The following is a 24,242-nucleotide window of genomic DNA, read 5'->3' on the forward strand; positions in this document are numbered from 1 at the left end:
CCTTTGGTTCACAGGCCAGCACTCAATCCAATGAGCCACACCAGCCAGGGCCCCTCAACTGTTCTTTCATTCTAGCCCCATCCCATCTGTGCTAATATGATGTATCACTTGTTCCACTTATAACACAAGTCAAGAACTGGACACTCATGAAAACCCTTTACTCAACTGCAACGTGATTACCTAAAATCAAAATGCTATTTATTTTAAAACACTTTCAATAACTAAAAATATGTGTCATGCATCCATATCTCGGTTTCTAAGTGCCACTTCAACTAAAAAGGAACCAAGGCTCCTTGTGAAAAGGGCTGATGCCAGGCTGGGGAAAGGAGCCAGGACTGTCTTGTTGCACCAAAGCCAGGAAGTGCTCAATGACGGGAACATGTCAAAAGAACACAGGGACCAGCCTCAAGGAGCTTGCACTGGTCACACCTGGGACAAGTGGAATATCAAAATGCGTAATGACAAGAGTGAGCTATACCACACTGAACAAGTTGTCAATATGAACTAATATGAACCACTGAGCGTGAGAAATGGAGAAATGAGGAAACTCTTCTTAGAGTAAGATGACAACTAACAGAGAAGTAACGATGGTCTTAGAAGCATCATCAGATGCTGAAAGTAAGGGTCCAAGTCTGAGGAGAAACCGAGTTATCTCCATAACTTCATAGTGTTCCCGCCCATAAATTGTTTTCAAACAAATGGAAAGCAGCAACCACACAGTGGAGAACACTGCCAAGCAGCTCCGTCCCCAGAGTGACCGTCAGAACAGACCAGGACCTTGTGCCTGCCCACGTGGGGCCATCCAAGGGGCTACCAGGCATCTGAGGAAACCTGAGTGCGGACTAGAGACCAGACAACATGCCCACGTGCAACGTCCTCACACTGGCAGACGTACTGTGATTATTTAGAGAACGCCTTTCTTCTTAGGAAACGCACGGTTAAGTATTGGGCAGTAAAGGAGTACAATGTGTCTCAATTACTCAGATGGCTAGAGGGGGTTGGAAAGTTATGTATGGAAAAGGGAATGACAAAAGCAAACAAGGCAAAATGTGACAAATGCAGATTCAAGGTAAGATAGTATTTCACAGTTACTCTTAGTATTCTTGAAATTATTATGGAAATTTGAAGCAGATCAAAATTTAAAAGTTACAAGAACACCCACCCCATAAAATGGAAAGAAAACGGTGGTAAGCAAAAGGAGTGTGGGACACGGTCCACCTCCTCTCTCAGGACCTTGGTTCTCCAGGTAAAGCAGGGACGTTCATCCACAGTCAGGCAAAGTCGGCAGGCGGGCCCCGCAGACTGTGACCGTCTGCGTCCTGAACCCCAGCCCCCACATTTACCTCCCACCCCAGCACGGCGTCCAGGAGCAGTCCAGGCTCCAGGCACCAGACCCCCAGCTGCCTGACTCAAACACACCGCCTGCCAGGACCCCAGGACCCCCAGGTTTATAAGGGGAAATGAGGGTATTTTAAAAGCACTTTCCTCCAGAAACACTATAAACACAAAATATACAAAAAAGGACTTTGTTTTCGAAGTGACTTAGGTTATAATAGAAGAAAATGTCAAACACTAGGGCTTGAAATGACCACATTGGGCTATGTTTGCTTAAGATTAAAAATAGTTTCATCTTCCCTTCCCAGGAGCCTTCCCTTTTGGAGGAAAAAACACCACCACGTTCAGAGTTCCCAGAGCTACGTGCGTGTGTGAGCAGGCTGAAGCCTGGGCTGCCAGCATCAGGTTCTCGGTCCCCATTCAGGAGATACACAGTAAGCCTCACCATGATGCCATCAGCTGTCTGATCCTTACCCTCCCCACCTAAAGATATAAGTAATTTTCTTAAAGATTTTATTTATTTATTATCAGAGAGAAAGGGAGGGAGGGAGAAAGAGAGGGAGAGAAACATCAATGTGTGGTCACCTCTCGTGCACCCCGCAGTGGGGACCTGGCCTGCAATCCAGGCCACGGGCCCTGACTGGGAATCAAACTAGCGACACTTTGGTTTGCAGGCCGGCACTCAATCCACTGAGCCACACCAGCCAGGGCTAAGTAACTTTTTTCTTACCTTCACTGAAACTGAGTTACTGTCTAACTTCTTCATTCAGGACATGAGATGGAAGAGGAAGAAAGGGGAGACAGGCTGACACAGCAGGAAGGGGCAGCCTGCCCGTCTGCTGCGCGACTGGCTGACCGGCTGGTGGACAGCAGAGTCACGAATGCGCCCTGGGGGTCACGGCACGTCGCAGTGCGGCAGCAGGAAAATGTGGGAAGGTGAGCACCCAGACTGCTCAGGGATCAAAACACGGTGCCCTGATTTTCCACTCAAACTACCTCAAAGGAAACCTGCTCTGAAGAATTGATGGGCGAATTATTCCCAACAACAAGGCACCTGTGGGGCTTCCCGCGCCTGCTGCTGCTTCCTTGAACCAGCCCTCTGGTCCCCCTAGAACCACCTGGGCTCGGGCCGGGAAAGCAGCCCCAAGTGCTGAGCACAAGGACAGGCGAGGGAAGCGAGAGAGCCCCTGGGGCTCCCGAGTCTAACCTCTAGATTGTGGCTCCCCTGCTCCGAAAAACTAACCTTTCCTAAATAATACTTCTACACCTAAGTTTGATGTCCATGCTCCTTCAACTGAGGGGCAAGGTCTGGGAGGACTGCTGGACCCCGCTGTCCTGGAGATGACACCCCCGGACTCTTGGAGCGCTAGGGAAAGACCATCCCCCCCAGGTCACTGCCACCGAGAGCTTTAGCGCAGAAGCACTGACCAATCCACTCTCACCTTTCTCCCAGATGAACTGACTTCATGAACAATTAACCCAACAGAAGGTAGGGTCCACATCAGTGACTGACATTCCAGAGCCCCCAGGTAACCCTCCCAACTCCGTATCACGCTGGTTCCTGGTTCAAAGGCTGCCTGGAAAAACCGGGTGGCCTAGGCAGCCCCACCAAGGTGAGGAGTAACAGGAACTGGGAGCTGCTCCCAGGAACTAGGAGCCGTGAGGACCATGATACAAACCCAGGGAAGACCACTAGGGCCTGAGAGAAGGAGCACGAAGCCCTTCAGCAGATGTGCTTACAGTGTCTTCTCGAAACACACTAAACCACCCATGGACGAAGTGACAGAATGCGGCAGATGTGCTGCCAAATAACCTGAGCCCTGGACGGGTCGCTTGACTGGTTGGAGTGTCGTCCAGACAGGCCAAGGCTGAGGACTCAACCCCTGGTCAGCACACATGCCAGAATCAACCGACGTATGCATAAATATGTGGAAAACAGATGGATGTCTCTCAATGTCTGACTCCCCCCTCCTCCCTCCTTCCCTCCCTCTCTCTCTCTTTCTCTCGTGTAGGTGGGGCAAGAGCAGCCTCCAGTTGACAGTACTGGGGCTGGTAGCAGGTACGTGGGATTCGCCGTGCTAGCTGAGTGTACTTGGAAAGTCCCCCAAATAAAATGTTCAAAACTAAAATACGGCAAGCACATAAGTGAAATTTCCACTAATTAAAAACATCAAATATATCCAGCTAGCCACTCTTAGGTGTTTATCCAGAAAACATGGACAAAAATGTTCCCATCATTATTATTTACAGTAGTCAAAACTGGAACAACACAAATGTCCATCAATAGGAAAAAGAGCCAGCTGGTCTATTTGTATGTGAAACACTGCACGACAGCAGAAAAGAACAAACCGCTGCACAGAGCCGCCCAGATGTCAGAGACCTGGTACTTAGCAAGAAAAGACACGCCGTGAGAGCGAATGTACACAGCAGTAAAAATGTGGCAGTCTGTACATTTATGATTCATACATTTTGCTACATGTAAAGTATGCTTCAATTTTTTAAAAATATTTTACTTATTTATTTTTAGAGGGGAAGGGAAGGAGAGAGGAAAAGAAACATCAATGTATGGTTGCTTCTCATGCATCCCCTGCTGGGACCTGGCCCCTGCCGGGAACTGGCCTTCAACCCAGGCATGTGCCCTGACTGGGAATTGAACCTCGATCGTCTGGTTCGCAGGCCCGTGCTCAATCCACTGAGCTACACCAGCCAGGGTGTATGCTTCAATTTTTTAAAAAGTAGTGATGTCAAAAAAGTCAAACACTACTAGTTATCAAGAGATTCAGTGAAACATCTCTATCTACAAAAGAGCAGATTTTTCAAAGCCTCAAAACTGAGAAAACCCTGCTCCAGCCTGGAGTAATGTGGGCTGGAGCCTGCTCCCTGCCAACACCTGAGGCGAAAGCAGGGGCTCCCACTGAGGGCCTTCCCTGAGGGCTGCCCACCTGCTCCCCACCTGAGCTGAGCAGCCGACCTGGCTGCACTCCTGCCCTCCCCGTATCTCGAGGAGTTCTGTTCAGCGTGGTGGCACAGGGCCCTGTGCAGCAAAGCCAGCTCTCCCCTCACACCCTGCCTGCTGCTGGCTGCTGACCTCCACGCCCCAGCCCCCGGGCAGCTCCAGCAGGATCCACCAGCCTCCCCACCCTTCCTCCCACCTCCCCACTGGGATTCCTTACATTCTCCTCCTGGGAGGCCAGCCCTCGGGAAACAGGGGTTCAAAGAAGAGAAGAAAGAGAAAACCTGGTCTACCCTCTTAGGCCTAGGCAACCTTAGCTGACATACAGGAGGCAAAAATCTGAATCTATTTGGCTTCAAAACTGCTTAAGTACAAAATAAATGAAATCAGTGAAATGTGTGAAATAACAGCACAACAAAAGCACCACAGGCACACTCACGTGTTGCAGTCCTGGGGAGAAGCCAGGTGAATCCGGCACATCACATGACACCTCATCCCAGGGGCAGTTCCCACCAAAGGGTACGGGCTGGTATAATGCAAAGGGACAGGCCAGGCGAGAGCACAGCCCATTACCCCAGATCCTCCCGGCAAAAGTGGATCAGGCCGTGGCTCTGTCCCTGAGGTGAGCAGAGTCACCCTTGTACCAGACACAGGCTGTGGCTGCCCACCAAATTCTGGGGTGAACTGCAGCGGGCTTGCACACAAGAGAGCTCCGTCTGGCTGACAAGTTCCCGGGCCTGCGGCCTGAGCCTAGCGTCACAGGGAAGCAGCCTCTGCCGCCCTCGGCATGCTCACTCCTTCAGCCACCTGCCAGCGTGGCAGGCGGCAGCACCGCAGCTGGCACACACCTCCCTGTTCTGTAAGGCAGGTCTCTGTCCCCAGAGCAGGGGAGGCCATGACCACAGCCCACAGCCTTCCTCTACCCACCCTGCCCACATGGCCTGATGGCACAGACACAGGGAAAGACTAGATTCTGGCTCAGCCCTACCTGTGTCCCCACATTCTTACTGCTGAGGCTGTGCCCTAGAGAGGCAGGAGATTCCTCTCAAATAGCTTTCAAACACAGAGAAAACTTGTAAAACACAATTACCATAGGACAGGGCTTGAGGCAACCATTTAAGTCATCAGGACTAACACCTTCATTTCACAGATGGGTAAACCAGCGGCTCCCACAGTCCCTAGACGATGAGTGATCAAGCAGGATGAGAGTCCCTCCTAAGATTCAAACAACCTTCTTCCCACCAGAACACCCTGAAAAGGGGGAAAAGAAGAGGGGAAAAGTTGAAGAGAGAGGACAACATAAGGGACAATAATAAATGACAGGGAGCTGAGGGTTAGGGGAAGGGACAATGTGAAGGAAGAGGGGGAGCAACTGAGAGGGGCCAGCATGGTGAACTCCTCTGTGAACTGGGTCAAAGGAGGCACGTAGGCTTTTCCGCGCCCCAGAGGCTGGGGAGACTGGTTTGACGAGGGCGAGGACGAGGACCACAGAGCCACCGCGGGGCTGTTTCCCAGGCTCCACCGCCCTCCACAGAGGAAGTGCTCTGCGTGCCTGCTATAAGCGAAGTGTGGAGCAGGAAGAGAGCAGCACCTCGGAGGAAAGACCCAACCACGCAGCCGTGCCAAAGGAACCGGACCTGAAGCTGACCAGGCCATCTGGCAACTCACAGGAAACGGGGAAACAGCTCAATTACATGGAGACACAATTTGCTACATCATACTACAGGAGACTCCACAGGCCCAAGGGTTCTTCAGCAGATAATTGTAAAGAAAAGGGATAGAAAGGGAAACTATAAATTAAATGACTTAAAAGATGCACCAAATTTTTAAATGGACAAAATTATACTCCAGTGCTTGTCCTGACTGGTGTGGCTCAGTGGATTGAGTGCCGGCCTGCCAACCAAAGGGTCGCTGGTTTGATTCCCAGTTGGGGCATATGCCTGGGTTGCAGGCCAGATCCCCAGTGGGGGGGCATGCGAGAGGTAACCACACACTGATGTTTCTCTCCTCCTCTTTCTCCCTCTCTTCCCCTCTCTCTAAAAATGAATACATAAAATCTTTAAAAAAGAATACTACAATGCCTATGCCTAAGGACATATATTTGGGAGACAAAATCATAAAGAAACATAAGAAAATGGATACAGTAAAACAGGATGGGGTCACCTTTGGAAGGAAGTGGGGGGCTGTAGCAGGGATGGGGCCCATGGAAAGACTGTTTCTGGGGCCAGCAAAGCTCTCTCTTAACCTTAAAATTCACTAAGTTATGCTTTTTTGGGGGGTCTTGTTTTCCCTCTTTTTTATTTTATACTAGTTTTTTAAAAGTTAAAAAAATTAATAAGATAAAGTAAATATAAAACCAGGCCTGCGAGAGCTTGGAGACTTTGCAAAGCAGCTCATGCAGGAAGAGAAACCAGCCAGGAATGGTGAACAGAGAAGATGGCCACCCCTTGTTGACTTGGGGGCTCGGCATTAGGGACCCCAAGGGCTGCTCACCCAGGTCCTGAGCCCTGCAACAGCTCTGCTGGTATTAAGCTGATACTGCAGCCACCAGAACGACTTCTCTATCCATCTCTCAATGGTTCCCAGGGACAGAGGAAAGGTGCCTTTTTCTAACCAGGTGTCCCAAATCCCAACGTGTCCCCTCCAGTCATCACTCTCTCCACTGTGGATTTTCCGACTCCCATGGCCTGCAGGGCTTTAACTTGCTCCAGTAAAGCACACCAGCACTGCCTCCCGGGGGCTGCCATTGCTCAGCTCTGGGCTAGTCCGACCTCACTGCCTCTGTTCTGTTCAGAGGCTGGCTTGCTCTATGCCACTGCAAGTCCATCATCTCAGGGCTGGCCAAAGCCTCTGCACTCATTGCCCACCCCTACTACCTGTCGCCTTGGCAGCATGGTGGCCCCTAGCCCCCATCCCTCACCCTTCCCTGACGGTGACCCCTTGCTTCCTCCCATCTCCTCCAGGTGATGTGGGGCTGAACAGATCAAACCCAGCCAAGTTCCTCTGCTCAGCGTGTGAGTTCTCCTCCCACCATCCCCTTTCCAAGGTCCACCTTCTCTAATCCCCCTCCTGCAGCTTCCTCCACTATCCCCCAAAGTGGCCCTACATCCTCATTCAAATCATCACAACTTAAAAGGGCTCCCATGGTTCACCCTGACCAGCCCTGAAACCCCATCTCGGAGGCCCCACCAGAGGCACCTAACACACAGCATCAGAGACAGAAAATGGCTCCACAGGTCACAAACACATTTGTGTGCACCCCAACTTCAGCCTGGCTTTGAAAACAATCTTGAGGTGCCTTTCAGCTCTCCAAGCTCTCCGATTCCTCCCCTCCCCTCCGAGAGGCCTGTATCCCACTACCTCTTCCAATGAATCAGAGGCGCACTGCCGGGGTCACCTCCCAGGCTAGCCTGTCTTAGAAGTTTGCTTAGAGTCACCATTTCATCTTAAACATTTCCTAGATCAAGTTCCTTTTTCTTTAATTTTTCCAATTATAAACAAATCCATTCAGTGACCTAATGCATGTAAAGTACTTAGAAAAGGGCCTGACACAAACACTTTAATATATATGTATACATACAAAATAGAAATAATCCTAACCCAGCCACTCATAACCTCTCACGGGTAACATTTCTGCGCTTCGGCCAACCCACGCGAGCAGACTAGCTGAGGACCATGAACATCACCGTGTGCACCGCCGTGGGCCCTGCTTTCTCACCCCAGATCCGAATCTGAAGTAGAACTGTGCAGGCCAGCAACGACAAGGTGTCCCACGACAAAGTGTCCAGAGGGCTTGCAAGAGGAAGGGACCTGCTCCCACAGTGGGGGTTCTTCTGCTCCACGGAGCGCCAGCTCCTGTGCGGCGGCCCCTCCACACTGCGATCCGCACTGCACAGGACCACCCCAACCTGGGAGCAGCCTGTGGGCTCCGCCCTCCTCTGCCCTCCCAGAGGATGCAGAACGAGCATTCAGAGCTCCATTTTAAGCTCCCTTCTGGTGGCACCAGGTCATCTTATCTGATAACAGCCAACAACAGCGGACCCTCACTGGCCTCTCACACAAAGGTGAGCAGGGACCAGCGCCTTTTGCTGTCTGGAAACCACCTGAAGCTTCTCCACTGGGGACCCACGGGCAGCTGCCCCTCAATGCAGAATCAAAAGACACAGTGCCTGCCTTCATCAAGGGGCCAAGGAGCCAAGGAACAGTTCAGGTTTCCAGGGAGAACACTGCCTTTACAGAGTACAGTTCAGACGTCCCATATTAAGTTCGCTCTATTAACAACGACAAAAAAATCTTAAAATTCCTGTTCCAAAGAGTCCAGCCCTACATACAGCTCAGCAGAATTACAGGTTCCAAGAACAGAGCCTGCTGCTGCCCAGCGCTCAGCCGGGAGCTCTCCCTCTCTCCAGGTCTCACGTTAATGCATCTGTTGGCTGCAAAGTTGAACTTATTATAAGTTACCCAGTCAGGAAGTCATATGGTCACATGAGGAAAAAATAAGCATACATGTATCCATGTGAAAACCAAGGGCTTTTCACACTGAACAGCCATTGTTGTTAATAACTCAAACAGAAATACACATTTTACAAAAAAGAAAACATGCCCAGGCATTCAACTCACATGGCAACCTTGCCAGGTGGTCTGTGCTCCCTCTGCCTCACCGGGGAGCTCATGAACACCAAGCTGGGCACGTCGGAAAAACTCTTTCAAAATCTACCCAACGCTGTCTGGGTAACAGAGACCTTCATCCTCAAACAGTTTTAGCTCTTTTCTCACCCTGGAAGGGGCCAATGCCCCCAAGCACCGCCCACCCCAGCAAGACGCCGCAGCACCCAAAGCTCCGCAGGCCAGCGCGAAGGCCAGCTGGAGCGGCTTTCTGGGAGGTGCCACTGCACTCCTGTCTAGGTTTGTTTTTCAATAAAATACTTGGTACACATAAAATAACTCATCACATATGTAATTATAAAGCACAATAAAAAACACCCCTGAACTCATCACTCAACCTAAGAAATATGTCTAGCCTTTATTAAATATCATACTCTTGAATTAAACCAGAAAGAAAAAGGACAGGTGTAGTAATGACAAGCAGTAATTACGCAGAGGTGCAGGGCACGCTGCTGAGGCAGCTATGGGGAAGATATTCCGTCCCAATGTCACTGAGGCAGAGACATCAGTGTCCTCTTACTTAAGGCTACATCAGGACGGGAGGGGTCTGGGGACTCAGTACCTCTGGTAAGTCCCCTCCTCAGGCCTGAATTTCTACTGCTGGGGCGCCCTGTTTTCACTGTCCAACCTCAGCACCCTAGTGCCAAAAATCTTGCCTGTCTTGCCCAAAAGAAAGGGTCCTCGGGGGAAGACCGCACCTCTTGGGAAGTTATGACCAAAATCCCACAGAATGACTGGGTGCCATCCGAAAGGAAGAGTTCTCCTTTAGCAACTCGACGCTTTCTTGTAACAAGGGCCAGCGTTTGCACCGTGAGCTCAGCACAGCGCCGTGTCTTACTGCTTTACTGGATGAAAACAAAATGCCACTCCCAGTCCTAAAACGGAGGAAAAACATACCACTCTGCTCAGGCCGAAGGACGAAACAGTCTAGATTTTTCTCCTGTGATAAAAGACCACGGAAGGTAGGAGGAAGACAAACATCTAGGGCGGTGCCAGCGCCAGCTGCTTCTTTCACAAGACGCTCCCACGGAGAGATGAAATCGTGCATCCTGAAGCATCACGGAGAGAAAGGAATTTTTACTCACGAGATCAAGGGCGATTCCAGGACTGTTCCGAAGTCTATGTCAGTGGGTTCAAGAGGAGCAGCTTTCTCAGCAGCCGCCCGTGCAATCACGGAGACCGCGTGTGGAAAATGCCTCCGCCAGCCCCAGGAGGGCCCAAGCTGGCCCTCTCCGTCCCCTACCACCATGGGCTGGCGCATCTGCTCCTCGCAGAAACTGCTGTGGCACAACAGCTGATTCCACATCTGGCTCCCTGTCTGAAGCCAATACCCCGAAAAAGCAGCAGCTGGTGGTTTCTCTCTGTCCACTCACCAAACTGTAAGTACCTCACACATTTTTCCCCCAGGCACACAGTAGCCTGAGGTCAGGGGAAGAACTGGCTGATTAGGAAGGCAGTCTGACTATCAGGGAAGAGAGCAAACCTGTTTTGTCTATAAAAAACTGAGTGCTTCTGGCTTCCTCTACCTGGAGAATCATATTGTAGAGTATTTCACATCTTCAGCAAGTTCTACAGTTGATTAAGGCCGAAATAATACTTCCCAGACTTGCTGAGATACAGTTGAAGGCCAAACTAAATTTCAAAAACAAGGAATTAAAGTCCGATTTCATTGGCAGGGGGGAGATCATCAACACCTTCCAGTTCATTAAGAACATAAGAAAGGCTTGGGGGGAGTACCTAGCCTCCTGTGACCAGCCACTCCGTGGCCACCCTTGGGGTAACAGGCCTGCTTCTCCAAATACGGCCTCAGAGCTGCTGCAAAAGTGAGCTCAGGCCCGCTCTGGGGTCCACAAGAACATTTATTGAGACATGCATGACAAAATCAGGGGCAAACAAAGCATGAGCTATCCCTCAGAACAGTCCTGAACAGCAGGGCCACGTGTGAGGACGTGACTGTTTGCACTCCCAGACCTTCAGCACCCAGGAACCACAGTGGAGGCCAGAGGGGGCCTGACACTGAGGCAGAGGGCTGTGCCTGCGGGCACAGCCCACAATGGGTCCCATTCTCCCTGGAAGCTCACGCAGGAGGAGCGAGGGGAGGCCAGGACATTCCTCCACCCCCTCACACGGAAGGAAAGGGCACACACAGCCTGGAGAATGGGAGGCCTGCAGAATAAAGCGTGAGCAGCCATTTTCCTTTCCAGCTTCACAAATCAAAAAGAAACCAGAAAAAAAACAGAATGGAGACCTAACATGCCATCTGACTAAGTCAGGTAGATTAAATGGCCTGCATGTGAGTCCCCCCTCTGGTCAACAATGCCCACCAGAGGGGAAAAAACTCAGGGCTTTCAGGGGACAGGGACACCACAAGCCCCATCAGCTCAGAGCTGGCACTGCAAGCAGAACAAGGAACTTTTCCTGCTAAGGATTTCTTTCCAGCACCGTGGGATCCAGTCACTTTTCAAACTACGTTTAAAACTGGAGAACGTACATCTTCAGACTGGCAAACACAGTGTTTAAAGTCTCTACTGCTGCTGACCTCTCTGACAAAATATTGTGATCTTTTCCAGGTAAGCAGAAGCAACAGCTGGCAGCATGAGTCCAGAGAAGGAGAGAGCAAGACAGGAATCCTGTTATCTGTTTGTGACTTTAATTAATTCTATTTTTAGATCTTTAATAAAGAGCTTCTCTTCTAGTCTCCTCCTACCAAGTTTCTCCACTCAGGCAATTCAATCTCAGCAACACTGCTTAAAAGTCTAAAAAACATAGGACACTTACTGACACAAAGCTGAACAAATGGGTGGCAGAGCAAAGTTCTCCACACTTCTTCATCTTCCACGAGACCCAGAACTCACCCCTGCTCAAGCGCTACCCATGAGGCAGAGCTCCAGGGTTAAAAAATCCAGTAAGCAAGGCTCCCTGAAGCCAGGGTAAATCCAAGGCAAAGACAGCCTGCCAGCTAAGCAGAAGTGCACACGGGCATTCACGGTGATGAGAGAGGCACGTTTACGGAGGCATTCCATAGTAAAACAAGGGCTCAGAAAACGATGGTGTCCCACCTTCTGATTAATAGCCAAATAAAAAGAAAATGCTATTTGGAATTCCACTATTGACTATATCATTTTTCTTGGCAAAAACAGAGAGTCAACCCCAGCCCTGGAGAACAAGTGAGCTAAACAAGAGGGGTGTGTTTCTGTCAACCAAGAACTGGTTCACTTCGGCCACAGACAGCCTCAGGAAGCTTCTTAAATAACCCAGATCAACCCCTAGACTGCCTGGGGGCAAATGCTCCCAGCACAGTGAGAATTAAAACAGAAATGACCATATCACTTGCAAAAACGAACATCTTCCAATGCCACCAATCTGTTTCAATACATACATACCAACTATCTGAAAGAACTCTGGCCCTGGCTGGTGAAGCTCAGTGGATTGAGCACAGGCCTGTGAACCAGAGGATCACGGTTCAATTCCCAGTCAGGGCACATGCCTGGGTTGCAGACCAGTTCCCTGCAGGCCAACTCCCAGCAGGGGACGCACGAAAGGCAACCATACATTGATGTTTCTCTCCCTCTCCTTCCCCTCTAAAGATAAATAAATAAATAAAATCTTTAAAAAAAAAAAAAAGAACTCTGTAAGAAGCACTTCTTTGTAGATTCCCATACTCCACATACAAACACTCAACATACACAGAAATGAAGAGCAAGTGTCAAACCAGGGGACCAAGTTGGACACTGGACACTATTTCCTTGAACAGGACACATCCTTCCAAGGGCTTCATTCGTCCTCACCCTCGAGCTCCCCTCAACCCGCACAGCTGCCTACACTTAAGAGTCCCACGGGGCTGTGATCGCCTCAGGGAGGAGTCGTCTATGGCCACACACCCCCAACCACAGGAAGCATCAAGTCTGGGTCTCTCCATGGCTACGGCAACTGCACACCCATGCACGCCACAAAAAAGGGACTAGAGAAACACACGCCGTGCTTCAAACTAAAACCTGCCTTGCTTAAATAGGTATGCGACTGAATGCCATGTTGCACTTTTTCAAAAGCTTTATACTTAATGTTATCATGGTAAGAAAGAGATTCTCAAACACCTCTATGCACAAAGATGTTAACTGCAACAATACTTATTCTCAGAGTTAGAAACAATTTATCCAGCTAAGAACCGGGGACAGGTTAACCATAAAAAATGGTCTATTTAGTCTATTTATAGGACAATGTTCATACCATGATGCCAGCAGGGGAAAAGCAGGATAAAAATTAAATCTATACTCTAACCTAAACTTGGTAAAAGTGCTGCCCAGGGGCCACCTCTGGGGATGCGCGCTCCTAGGGTGGAGAGCCAGGGACTGAGGGAAGGGGTGGAACGAGGATTTCTTTCCCTTGTGTTATGCTTTTGAATTTTTTGAGTTTGTACCATGTGTTGGCATTTCCTATTTAAAGAATAAAACTGGAGGGACAAGAGATTTTTCTTTTTCTTTCTACTTTCATCTTCCACATTTCTTATTTTAAATATATGTTATTTGATACAGCTTTTTTCCCCACTATAGTTTTAAAATTCCGTGGTTAATCATTTTGCCAAGTATGTGTTTATTACCCATCATCTTTCTTTTGTGGATGTATCTTTTCTTAAGGACCTTACATCACCTTCTAGTGCTAGGCCACTTTAGAAGCCCTATCTTCCTTGAGCACAGAGGCCCTGCGGGAAAACAGGGAACCAATGTCGGTGATGCCCACAACTGAAATGGAATTACGCTGCAACGACCAGCTCCACGGGAAGCAGGGAATGCCCCTGGGTCCCCTGCCCACGCCACCAATTAATCACCCTTCTTCATCAAAGTGTGAAAAAGAAAACGAATCTTTTCTATAGAGGCAGTTGAGGGCAAAAAATTATGAACAGTTCCAAAAATATATAATGAACTCCAATGTCAAAAATTTAGACAGCAGTATTTTAAAAAACAATCAGCTCAAGAAGATATAAATGAGAAACAAAACCTCAACATTATTAAATGCACCCATGATGTGTAGGATAAAAACATTCAGTCATAAAAGTGACTCTTATATATTCAGCTGATTGTTCCCACTAGGATCCCTCTAAAACATAAATATAAATATAAATTAACGTACTGCTAAGTTCCATTCAGACGTACTTCACTCCAACAGCGCTCACAGTACAGACAGCCTCACCAACTCAGAAACCGTCTGTGTATGAGACTGTACCACTGCATCCAACCCATCTTTCTACCCTGAACTCAGAGCAAGGCAAAGAAAATGCTTAGCTATCAAACCTAAGAAATAAGAAAATAAACTCTGGCCAGGTAGCCCAGCTGGTTAGAGCAATTGTCCCAATACACCAACATTAAGGATTCAGTCCCCAAGCAGGGCACATACAAGCATCAATCCATGAATGAATAAATGAATGAATGAACAACAAATCCATGTTCTCTCTCTCTGAAATCAGTAAGTAATGTTTTTAATTTTTTAAAAAATGAGAAACTAAGAAGCCCTATTTATCAAGGCTAAATGAAGCCAGCCCTCTGACTGGTATAATTTTGTAAACTACTCTAAAATCCTATTTATAGAAATTGCTATCTGAGCAGTATTACTAATGATCAGAGAGGAGAAAGACAGTCAAAAGGCAAAGCAGGTTCTGCAACTCATAGGAAAACTGCTTCAAATTAACACCCAAAGGCATGGACACACGAAGACCCACTGGTAAGTGAGCAGAGCGATCACGTGTACACCGAGAACCGCCGTCGCCTTACTTCAGGCCTGCAGAGTCAACACAGAAGAGCAGAAAAAGATGGGGCTTTGGAAGCAACAGCACAGTAACACTGGCAAAGGCACAGAAAACATTCTTGAACATGGAGGAGAAAGAAAACTTACTCCAAAAAAGGAGGGAGAAAAAATTTCTTTTTAATGTGCTTCTTGATTTGAGAGAGAGAAAGGGGAGGGAGAAAAGAGAGAGAGAGAAACACAGATGTGAGCCAGAAACATCGATCGGTTGCCTCCCATATGCACCCTGACTAGGGATTGAACACGCAATCTAGGTTATGTGCCCTGACTGGGAATCAAACCCCCAACCCGCTGGTGTATGGGAGGACACTCCAAACCCACCGAGTCACACCAGCCAGGGCAAGGGAGAAACTCCTGACTAACACACAGGACACACCAAAGAACAAGCTACCTGAGTCCATCCTCATTCTGAGACCCCTTGAGGTTCCATACTATCTTTCTCTGGTCCCCATCTGAGCCCCTCAGATGTTCACACCAGCAGTTCTTACTTGATATTCTAGATGCCTCCAAGCAGTCACACTCTGCACGGCTCAAATTTAAACAGCACACCTGGGAACCTGGATACTGAACAAACCTCTCATTGCTGACTTTCTACACAGGCTAAGAAAAAAAAAATCACAAAGCCTCACTTTTATCCTTGCCCACCCACAAAATGGGTCTATCACAACTTGCCACTCCACTAGGCTCCCTGTGAGCCTCTTATCAAGAAAGCTATGACCGAAGTAAACCCAACTCAAAAAGGCAAGGTAAAAGGGCTCTGACCTGCAACATCATGGGCCACCCTTAGTGTGCCCAGCACAGGTCAAGTCCTCCAGCCAATAGCAATTCTTTCAGTGAATGCAGCCTAAATCCCCATCACCCCTGCATGGTTTGGAGTCTCCCCAGCTGCAGACATTTTAAAACACAGCGGTGCCCTACCCCACCCTAGTGAGTCAACAAATCATGCTTTCTCCTCCATCAGTTCGCCCCTTCCTCAGCATTGCTCTCCGCCACCAGTCTATCCCCTTCACCTGCACCCTTGTGACACTCAAAACAGGTACTCCTAACTTCTCACCCCGCTTACCAAGGGCACAGGCACTGCCCCACTCGGAACTTCCAGGGACTCACCACCAGCCCAGCTCAGACTTCAGGTCAAACATCTGTCCTGTTTTTCCCCAGGGGACATGTCCTTTGGCTCCCAGCCCGTCCACTCCTTAGTCCTCATGGCCTCTTCTTTCCCTCCTCCACTCTTTTCTGCCCACCCAAGGACAGCACTTTATCTTGCCCACCTGCCACAAAGGCTCAAACCTTCCCCACTTTCGGAAGTCTAGAGGCCCTCTTTAGTCTCAGTCTCTCAAGTCCTCACCCAGGCTTGCCTGATGCTGCCTCACATCCCACCTTTTTGCTGTCAGCCCCTGGCCCTTCCACACAACAGTAGACCGCTGATGATAGCAGCACCCCTCGGGTCCCTAACATCTGCTGAGTTGACTCATCTCTGGTCTTCTTTCTCTCTCTCCATTCCCCTTGTTCAGGTCCACTGCCTCCCCACTGGAGCTGTAACCAACTTGCCTCCTGTCCAAGTCTCCACAGTAACACTGGGGCCTACTTCTTAAAGCCAAGAGCTGATCCCACCACAGCTGTGCTCCAAGATCTTCAAGGTTCTCTCTTCCTACATGACTCCAAACTCCGCCACGTGACACCTGGCTCCAATTCAACCAACCTTCCAGAACATACAGAAAGATGCCCAGTCTTCTACCTTCCACCCCTTGCCTCTACTCACCTCTTTTCCTTCCAGAGTTGTGACATTCCTGCCACCACTCCCTCACCAATCAAACCATGAACCTTCTGGCAAGACTAGCGCAAAAGCAGGGCTCCCCTAAAGCCTGCCCTCCCCAACCTGGGACCCAAGCTCCGTGGCTTACTCCATTCTGGTGCCCGGAGTAACCAGCATGCACAGGCCCCAGGAAGGCTCTGACAAGTCCTAGTTTCTGAGAATGGTCCCCCACAGCATGTTCCTAGAGTTCCACGTGGGTTTCTGATCACCTTCCCTGTACCATCCTGGCATTCTGCCCGCCACCAGAAACCTGGGCTCAGTCTTCGCCAGAGAAGCACCCAACTGAGGCCATTACTAGTGTCAGTGTGTTGCAACACAAATGCAGATGGGCATTGCCAAATATTCAACCTGAGTTCAAATCCTAATTCTGCCACATGATGACAGTTGTACGACCTTGGGAACATTCCTTCATCTGCAACTCAGTTTCCTCAGCCACTATACAAGACTCTCATAAGCATCAGCAATGGCACAAGCAGAGTGGAAACACTCCAGGCCTCCAACTGTGGCTGATGCAAGTCCATCACATTACTGACCTAGACCGCAGGGGAGGGAGGGCTAAATGTGAGGGAAAGAACTCAACGTGCTCTCTTCCTCCTCAGTATGCACCCACATCTACTTTCACAGGCCAATGCACCAGCCCTGGTCAACAAGAAATGCAACGCCCCAAGTTCAAGTGACAAAGTTTTGAACAATCAAATGACTTGCCTCTGCTTACCTAAATAACAATCCCAAAGTGGCCCCATGGTCCCTCCAAACCCCACCATTCTCCATGTTCAACAGACGCCAGCAAACTCTACAGAGGAGGTGGTTAAAATTCTTGGTCGTGCTTAGGCTTCTGACCCACACATTCCTGACTGCAGGCTCCTCCCCAGACAGCCTGGCACCCCCTCTGCTCCACCTCTTCAGCCTCTTCTCAGCCAGCTCCTCCTCCCTCCTCATCTCTCCTCCACTGGCTGACCTTACAGCCAGAGGTCCCGACTGTACGTCCCTGGGTACTACCTATGTGGCCACCAGCAAGATCTTTCTAAACACAGGTTTGGACCATGCCACTCCGCTGATTAAGGCTTCCCTAGGCTCCTGTACCCTGAATATGGAGTTTGAGCTCCTCAGCACAAGAAAGGCCCAGGTCTCCCAACTGTCAGCTGAAGGACTCACAGGTGCTATTTTAGGCACTTATGTACTTGTGTTCCCTGTGCTCAACCTTGCTGGCTCTGCGAGCCTCAGCTCAGGAATTTCCCCTCTCCTCAAGCTCCCAAAGAGCCACGTGAGCACACTCAGTGGGCAGACACCTTCAATCATAGGTTCCCTGACCCCCACTCTCCCCCTAACTGTGTTCCTTAAGGTCAGAACCAGCCTCTTTAACACAAGTCCTCTGGACCCACCACAGAACTTAGCCGGTAATAGGACCAAGTATTTGTTTAAATGAATGAATGAATGTGCCAAATCAAATTTTCAGAACAGTGAAGACTTGCTCTCTGCCTTTCAACAGAGGCACATAACACAAGCTTTCCAACCAGGCATTTGCTGCCTATACAGTATTGCTCACAGTGCTGCCATACAGTACCCCATAGGCTATGAACGTGATCCCACTTCGTGTCCAACTCCCTCTCAAATCTTCAAGAAATGGCTCCTCAGCCTCCTATAAGCATGCAGGCCATGGGGCTCTTATTTCTTGGCTGCAAGGCAGACAAAGTACAATTCAACTGTTTCATATCTCATCTACAGATTTTTACACCTCCAAGATTGAATTCTTTCTGAAAATAGAGACATTCCAAAAGTGTCAAGTCTCTGAACACTAGGCACAAAACAACCCGATAAAGTTACAATATCCCATCCACACCAGACTCCAAAACACCTGGTAGCACATCCAACTCTCTATCTGGGCTTATGTCATATAAACATCAGACACACCGCACAGTCTCGGTTCCACGCCAGGAATCACTTCTACTTGCTTATTTAGGGAAACACCAGGCAGGGCTCTTAAGTTAGAACTCTAGGCTATAAATGTGGTGTCCCAGGATCCTGCTCCCACCAAAGCCAAACTCCATGGTCACTACTAAAACTAATTCTGAAGTCAGTTTATATATTAAGATCTCTTCAAGTCACACAGATTAAAGCACACATTTTAAGTTAGCAGTTGAGTTTGTATGAAATTAACTTGAAATTTATGGCAGAAGGATTTTAAGCCGAGCACTTTCTCTGGAGACATTTTCCAAATACACACGCGGGTGAATCTGGTTTTCCAAAATCCAAGTGAAAGGTAAAAAGGTAAGCTTCCAAAAAAGCTGAAGTATGTGTGTTCAGGAGTGGGAGGAAGGTGAGCCCAAGGTTCTGAGCAACTCAGGACCCAGAGAGTGCGGCGCCCTTCCACGCCTCCTGCGAAGGGTCGACGTCCCATCCTCCGACTTCCGCCCAACAGGGCCCCGAGGCACTCTTTGGAAGCCCAAAAGGCGGTCCACAGACCGCATATGCTCGCGGCTGACGCCAGGCCCCGCGTTCCCAGGAGCGCGGACCAGGCTGAGGCCTTGCCCATCGTTGTGGCGTGCTGCCCCGGCCCAGCTACCGAATGCCCCGGGCATTTGCCTTAGGGACCGAGAACAGGGGAGCGGTTCTGCCCAGGCCGCGCGGCCGCCTCACCCGCAAGGACGTCCGCGACTGTGTCCCCGCCCCGGGCCAAACAGCGAGCAGCAGCAGGTGTTCCTCGGGAGGCTCGGCTGGCGACCGGAATGGGGGCCCGGGCTGCCAGGCTCAGCGGCGGAGGACGAGCGGCGCACTCACCGAGCGCCGGCGGGCGGACAGGTGCTCGCTCCTCCTGGCCGCAAGACACCTCCGTCGCCTCTCCCTGGGGACTCGGCGCCAAGCCGCCGCCGCCGCCGCCGCCGAGCCCGAGAAGCGCGAGCGCCGCACCGCAGCCTCCGCGCGAGCACGTACCGGGCGGTGAGAGGGCGCCGAGCGCGAGGGCGGGGCGCGCGGCCGGAGCTTAGCAACCGCCTGACACGCGAGTACCGCAGCCAATCCTGCGGCCGGCTCCGGGCGGCGCCGACCGGCAGTCCGCGCGACGCCCGTTTCTGCCAGCGTCCACCGCCCGCAGCGCGCCGCACCCGCGCACAGGCCCCACCCCTGTGCGCGCCGCTCAGTTCATTGGCCCGCCACGCCCCCGTCCAAAAGACACGCCCCATCCCTGAAGTCCCGCCCCTCTGCCTGCCAGGGCCGCCCTCGGGACACGCCCCAACCGCGTGGGGGAGGGGAGGGGCGCCTTGCCCAACTCCAGGCTTTGGGGCCTCTGAGGCGTATCCAACCAACCCGGGTTGGTTAGCCTCAAGAATTGGCTCGGCCACAACTAACCACTCACCGTATGAGTGCAGCCCTCCTGATTTCCGCCGAACGCAAATCGAGATATTTCTAAGCCATGAAAAGAATCAGGAAGCATACACCAAACTGCCAAGGATGATGGGCCTGTTGCCTGGGACTTAAATGGATGGAGAAAACTGAGGCGAGGGTAGGAAGGGTGGGAAACCAGCCCTTCTCCGAAGGCCTGACCCCCAGCAGCTTGGAGATCCGGGAGGCGCCTTAGGCTTGACCCCCATCCCCTCCCCCGTCTTTGAACGCGGGAATCTGATGCCTCCTTGGATGCCAGAAATAGCTCTGACCCTCTGGTGTGCTGGTCACTCCTTGTGGCCTGCATTCTTTCAGGGGGTGGGGACTTAAGGCTCAGGGGTACTGCTGAGGTCTGTGTCCCTTCAAGGAGTAGGTCCTAAAAGTGCCCTCGCTCTCCCCAGGGCTTACCTACAACCCTCTACCCTAAAGGCCCCGGGGCCGACAGTAACTGGATCTGAACTGTCCCTGGATGGTTCTAGGGATGGGACCCATGGTATGCTCTGCTCTCTTCCCTCCCCCAAACCCTGCGCAGGATGTGCTCATTCCTTCCCAGGCCCACACTCTTGTCAGCAAGCATTCTGAACGCAGAACTGGCTATTGCAGGAGAGGGGTTTCTTCCTGAATCCAGATAGCCCTCGGTCTCCCCTGCTTTCTCCTCCACCCTAAGAGCATCTGGGAGAAGCAAATTTCAACAAGGGCATAAAAGAATGGCCCATCTCCCAACCACACACACCCCTTTGTGATTTTTCTATACTTAGCTGCATAGTGCTTCCTTTGGCAGCACATACGCTTCGCTGCCTAGGCTCCAAATCCCATTCACGCAGACTAGAAAAGGAACTCAAAAACAGGGAAAGGGCCAAAATCATTTCTTAGATGTTAAAACTTAAAAAAAAAAATTATGGTCTCTCAAATCCAGCTTTAAAATTCTGCTGCTGTGAAAAAGCTAACAGCCCTGGCTGGTATGGGTCAGTGAGTTGGAGTCTCATCCCACAGACCAAAAGATGGCGGGTGTGATTCCCGATCTGGGCTCATGAGAAGGAAACCAGTTGATGTTGCTCTCACATCGATGTCTGTCTGTGTCTCTCTCTTTCTTCCACCCTTCCCCCCTCTCTGAAAACAATGTAAAAATGTCCTTGGATGAGGATACAAACAAACAAAGGCTAAGGACTGCAGAAGGTTATTTGGGTTTCTAAATAAAATATATTCTCTCATTCACTCCTTCAGCTTGCAGAGTGAATCTCCCCCCACACCCTTGCCCAAAAAAATACACCAGGCCCAGCTTGGCAACCCTGGGCTCTGCTGGGGATTTTAGTGTCTGAATAGGTATACATATGTTTTCCCCAAACAAAAGACAGCATGGGGTAGAGGCCTCATGAGTCATGTCCCTTCTAACATCTGCACAGAAGCTGACCGCCCATGGGTGCCAGAATCACCCCTTCTTCCTTTTTGGCACTGGTCTTCCTAGATGAGTCACCAGGCCACATTCTGGCATACAGGGTCCCTGCGCCTCACGCCCAAGCACCCCCAGAGCTCTGGCCAAAGGAGTCTCTACCTCAAGTAGCTGGCACCAACAGGTGCAGTAGGCCTTTCCTCCTCCTGAAAGGAGGGAGTAACAACAAGAGTTTGCCTGAAGCTCTTACAGCTGAATCTTTTCTAGTCCCTGCCCCCCCAGGTGTGGGGGTCAGTTGAAGGTGCTGTGGCCCCGGGCTGGCCCTGAAGCTCTCCCCCTCCCTTAGCCCTCCATCCTTGGCGGAAGAGCTCTGAGCCCTGGGCCTCATTGCTGGCTTGCTTTACTTTTTGTTCTGGAGTTGAGATTCACCCGACCTCCTGCTCCTTCAAGCCTTAGAAGTCAGGAAGACTGGCTGGCCAGAGTTGAACCAGCCTCTCGGGGCCTAACCAGCCCTCATAGAGCCCATAGCAAAGTGAAGAGGGAGGTGGGTAGTTGTCTTCATGGGCTCCTAGGTTAGATGCAGTCTGTAAAGTCAAGGCCTTGGTATTCTCTGTAGCCACGATAACCGAAGCCTTTTCCCTCCCAGAAAACTGCACATCCCTCCCTAAGGCTCAGCACAACATTTCCAGTGACCCTTGGAAGCTACTCTGGAACCCCAGCAGGTCCTAAGCCTCCCTAAGTCAGGCCACAGCCCGTTGGAGAGCAAAACCAAGAGTGAAGCCCAGAGAATGCCCAAGAGCAGCTGCTAAATGGTATAGACTTGAAGACTGAGCAAGAGGCTGGGAGTAGGGCTCTTCGGGACTGATAGTCTCCCCTCAACTCTCCTGGCCCTTTGAGCCTCTAGTGCATCCTCCATCTAGACCCCCAAACAGAGGTTCCAAGGAGATTATCAGCTTAAGGTCTGTCCCTGCACTGGAGTATGAACCCTTGAGGCCACAGGCCAGTTTGCTTGGTCCCACATTACAATCATCACCTTAGAGCCTGCACGTAGTAGAGGCTCACTTTCCATCTGCGAAGGAAGGAATCGGGGGATGCTGCCAGCCTCACTTCCGAGTAGGCAGTCACCCCCAAGGGTCCAAGTCCCGTGTAAGGCCCACCCAAGGCACACGTTCCAGTGTTACTTGGAGCTGATAGTGTTTAAGCCAAGGCTTTGGTTCTAGCTCAGATAAAATCTAGCAGACACCTACAGGGACCAAACTTTCCGATGGTCTTAGGATCCTAGGTCCTTAGGGGCTTTTTATTCTGGCATGCTTCCAAGGCACCAAGGGCCAGTGCCCAGCCTCAGATTCTTCCAGAGGGAAGAAGGCTCCTGCTGCTGATCCTCCCCCAGGCCCAATGGAGAGGAACAGGGGCAGTGCTGGCTGAGGGTGGAGGCTCCTGACCCAAATGTCAGGCCTGCAGGTCTGCCTGCAGCAGTGGGCTGGCAAGCAGGGCCAGCCAAGTCAGGGCAAGGGAGGGGTCTCTTTTGTCTGAATTTAACAGAAGGCAGATTGTCTGGCTGCTCTGGCAGAATGAAAGGGCCGATAAGTTCATCCGGGAGAAACTGCCAGTAGGCGTGTTTGCAGGTCACCACCAGCCTCCCCAGAAAGCCAGCTCCTTCCTTGCAGGGGGCCCTCCACTCCAGCACTTCCCCCAGACCCCTTCACGCTCATCTGGCACAGGGCCTGCCTCCTGTCAGCCAGGGAGCAGCTTGCACAGCTGGCCCTCCAGGACAGTGCAGTCCTGTGGGGACAGAAACCCCACAGCAAGAGTGACTATAGGTTGAATGAAAAAAGTCCCTTCACCCCCTGGGTGGACGCACATGTTCACTGCCCCCTCCCATGGCCACATGCCACTCCCTGGGATAAGACAGTCCCCCAAGGCCAACTTTGGGCGACGGTTCTCAAAACACTGGGCTCATTGGCCTTGAGCACTGCTCTAAACACCAGATTAGGTCTGATCTGACTGGGCAGCCAGTGAAAATGAGCAAAGCTGAGTGGCCTGTCTGTTGATTCTCTTCAGTCGCTGACCAGGGAGCCCCTAAACTTAGGGGAAGCCACCCACCCTTACCCAGGGGAGCCTGACTGAGAGCCCTTTCTCTGCTCTGTCATTTGTCCATGTCTGGCTCAGAGCCCAGCCACAGGTTCCCCCAGGGCAGAAACGCCTCTTCCTCTCAGAGTTGGCCTGAGATCTGGCAGGTCCCTCTCACCAACCTGGGCTACCCTCAGGGGCCCCTTAGTCAAGAGGCATTGATCAGTGACACAACAGCCACTGATTCTGTTATCATGGCGAAGGGGCACACCCTTGGAGCACCGGAAAGGGTTGCACCGAGTGACACAGAGCCTTCGCTCCAAGTGGAGTGCAGACAGACACTGGCAGGGCCTCTGGGCACCCCTCCTGTGGTCTGAGGAGTCCCCAGCATTTCTGGGAGAATGACAGCAATCCCTGGGGTCATCCTGAGGGGAGCTAATTAAGGCATAATGAGTTGGCTCATCAACCAAGCCTCCCATTGTGTCTATAGGAGAAATAAACCCCTGCTGGGACCCAGGGCTAAGGTCACTGTGTGACCTTGTTGTATAAGCTGCTTGCCTTCTCTGAGCCCCTTGGTCACCTGCATCATCAAGTGACCTCATATGTGAGTTTCAGAACTGCCTGCCCACTGAGAGTGACAGATGATCACTTCCTGTGACTGAGTCAGGGCCAGGGTGAACATCCAGTGTGTGTTTCAATCCACAGATATTTACCGAGTGCTGTATACTGGGAATGCGCAGGGGATAAGAGGAACCAGCCCTGCTCTTGTGGAGCCCAAATTCTAGTGTGACAAGAGAGATATCAAATAAGTAAATAAACATGGCCATAAATAAGTAAATAAA

At 50.8% G+C, this 24,242-nt stretch overlaps 1 protein-coding gene across 4 annotated transcripts in view; it reads right to left on the reverse strand.

The window, feature by feature from the left end:
- The window catches only part of DAG1 (dystroglycan 1), a 52,906-nt gene extending 33,270 nt beyond the window's left edge, over window positions 1–19,636 (reverse strand). The window contains exons 1-2 of one of the 4 annotated variants that reach the window (XM_037049714.1): window positions 19,200–19,487; window positions 9,851–10,002 (exon numbers count right to left, since the gene is read on the reverse strand). The gene's annotated coding sequence lies outside the window, so the exon portion shown is untranslated. The other 3 variants (XM_037049716.1, XM_037049715.1, XM_037049713.1) reach the window with 3 other exon arrangements.
- Window positions 19,637–24,242: the final 4,606 nt, after the last annotated feature.

The sequence above is a fragment of the Sturnira hondurensis genome, unplaced genomic scaffold, assembly GCF_014824575.4.
Source record: "Sturnira hondurensis isolate 20B ecotype Veracruz unplaced genomic scaffold, ASM1482457v3 Scaffold0006496, whole genome shotgun sequence".
In the NCBI taxonomy this organism is placed as follows: Eukaryota; Metazoa; Chordata; class Mammalia; order Chiroptera; family Phyllostomidae; genus Sturnira; species Sturnira hondurensis.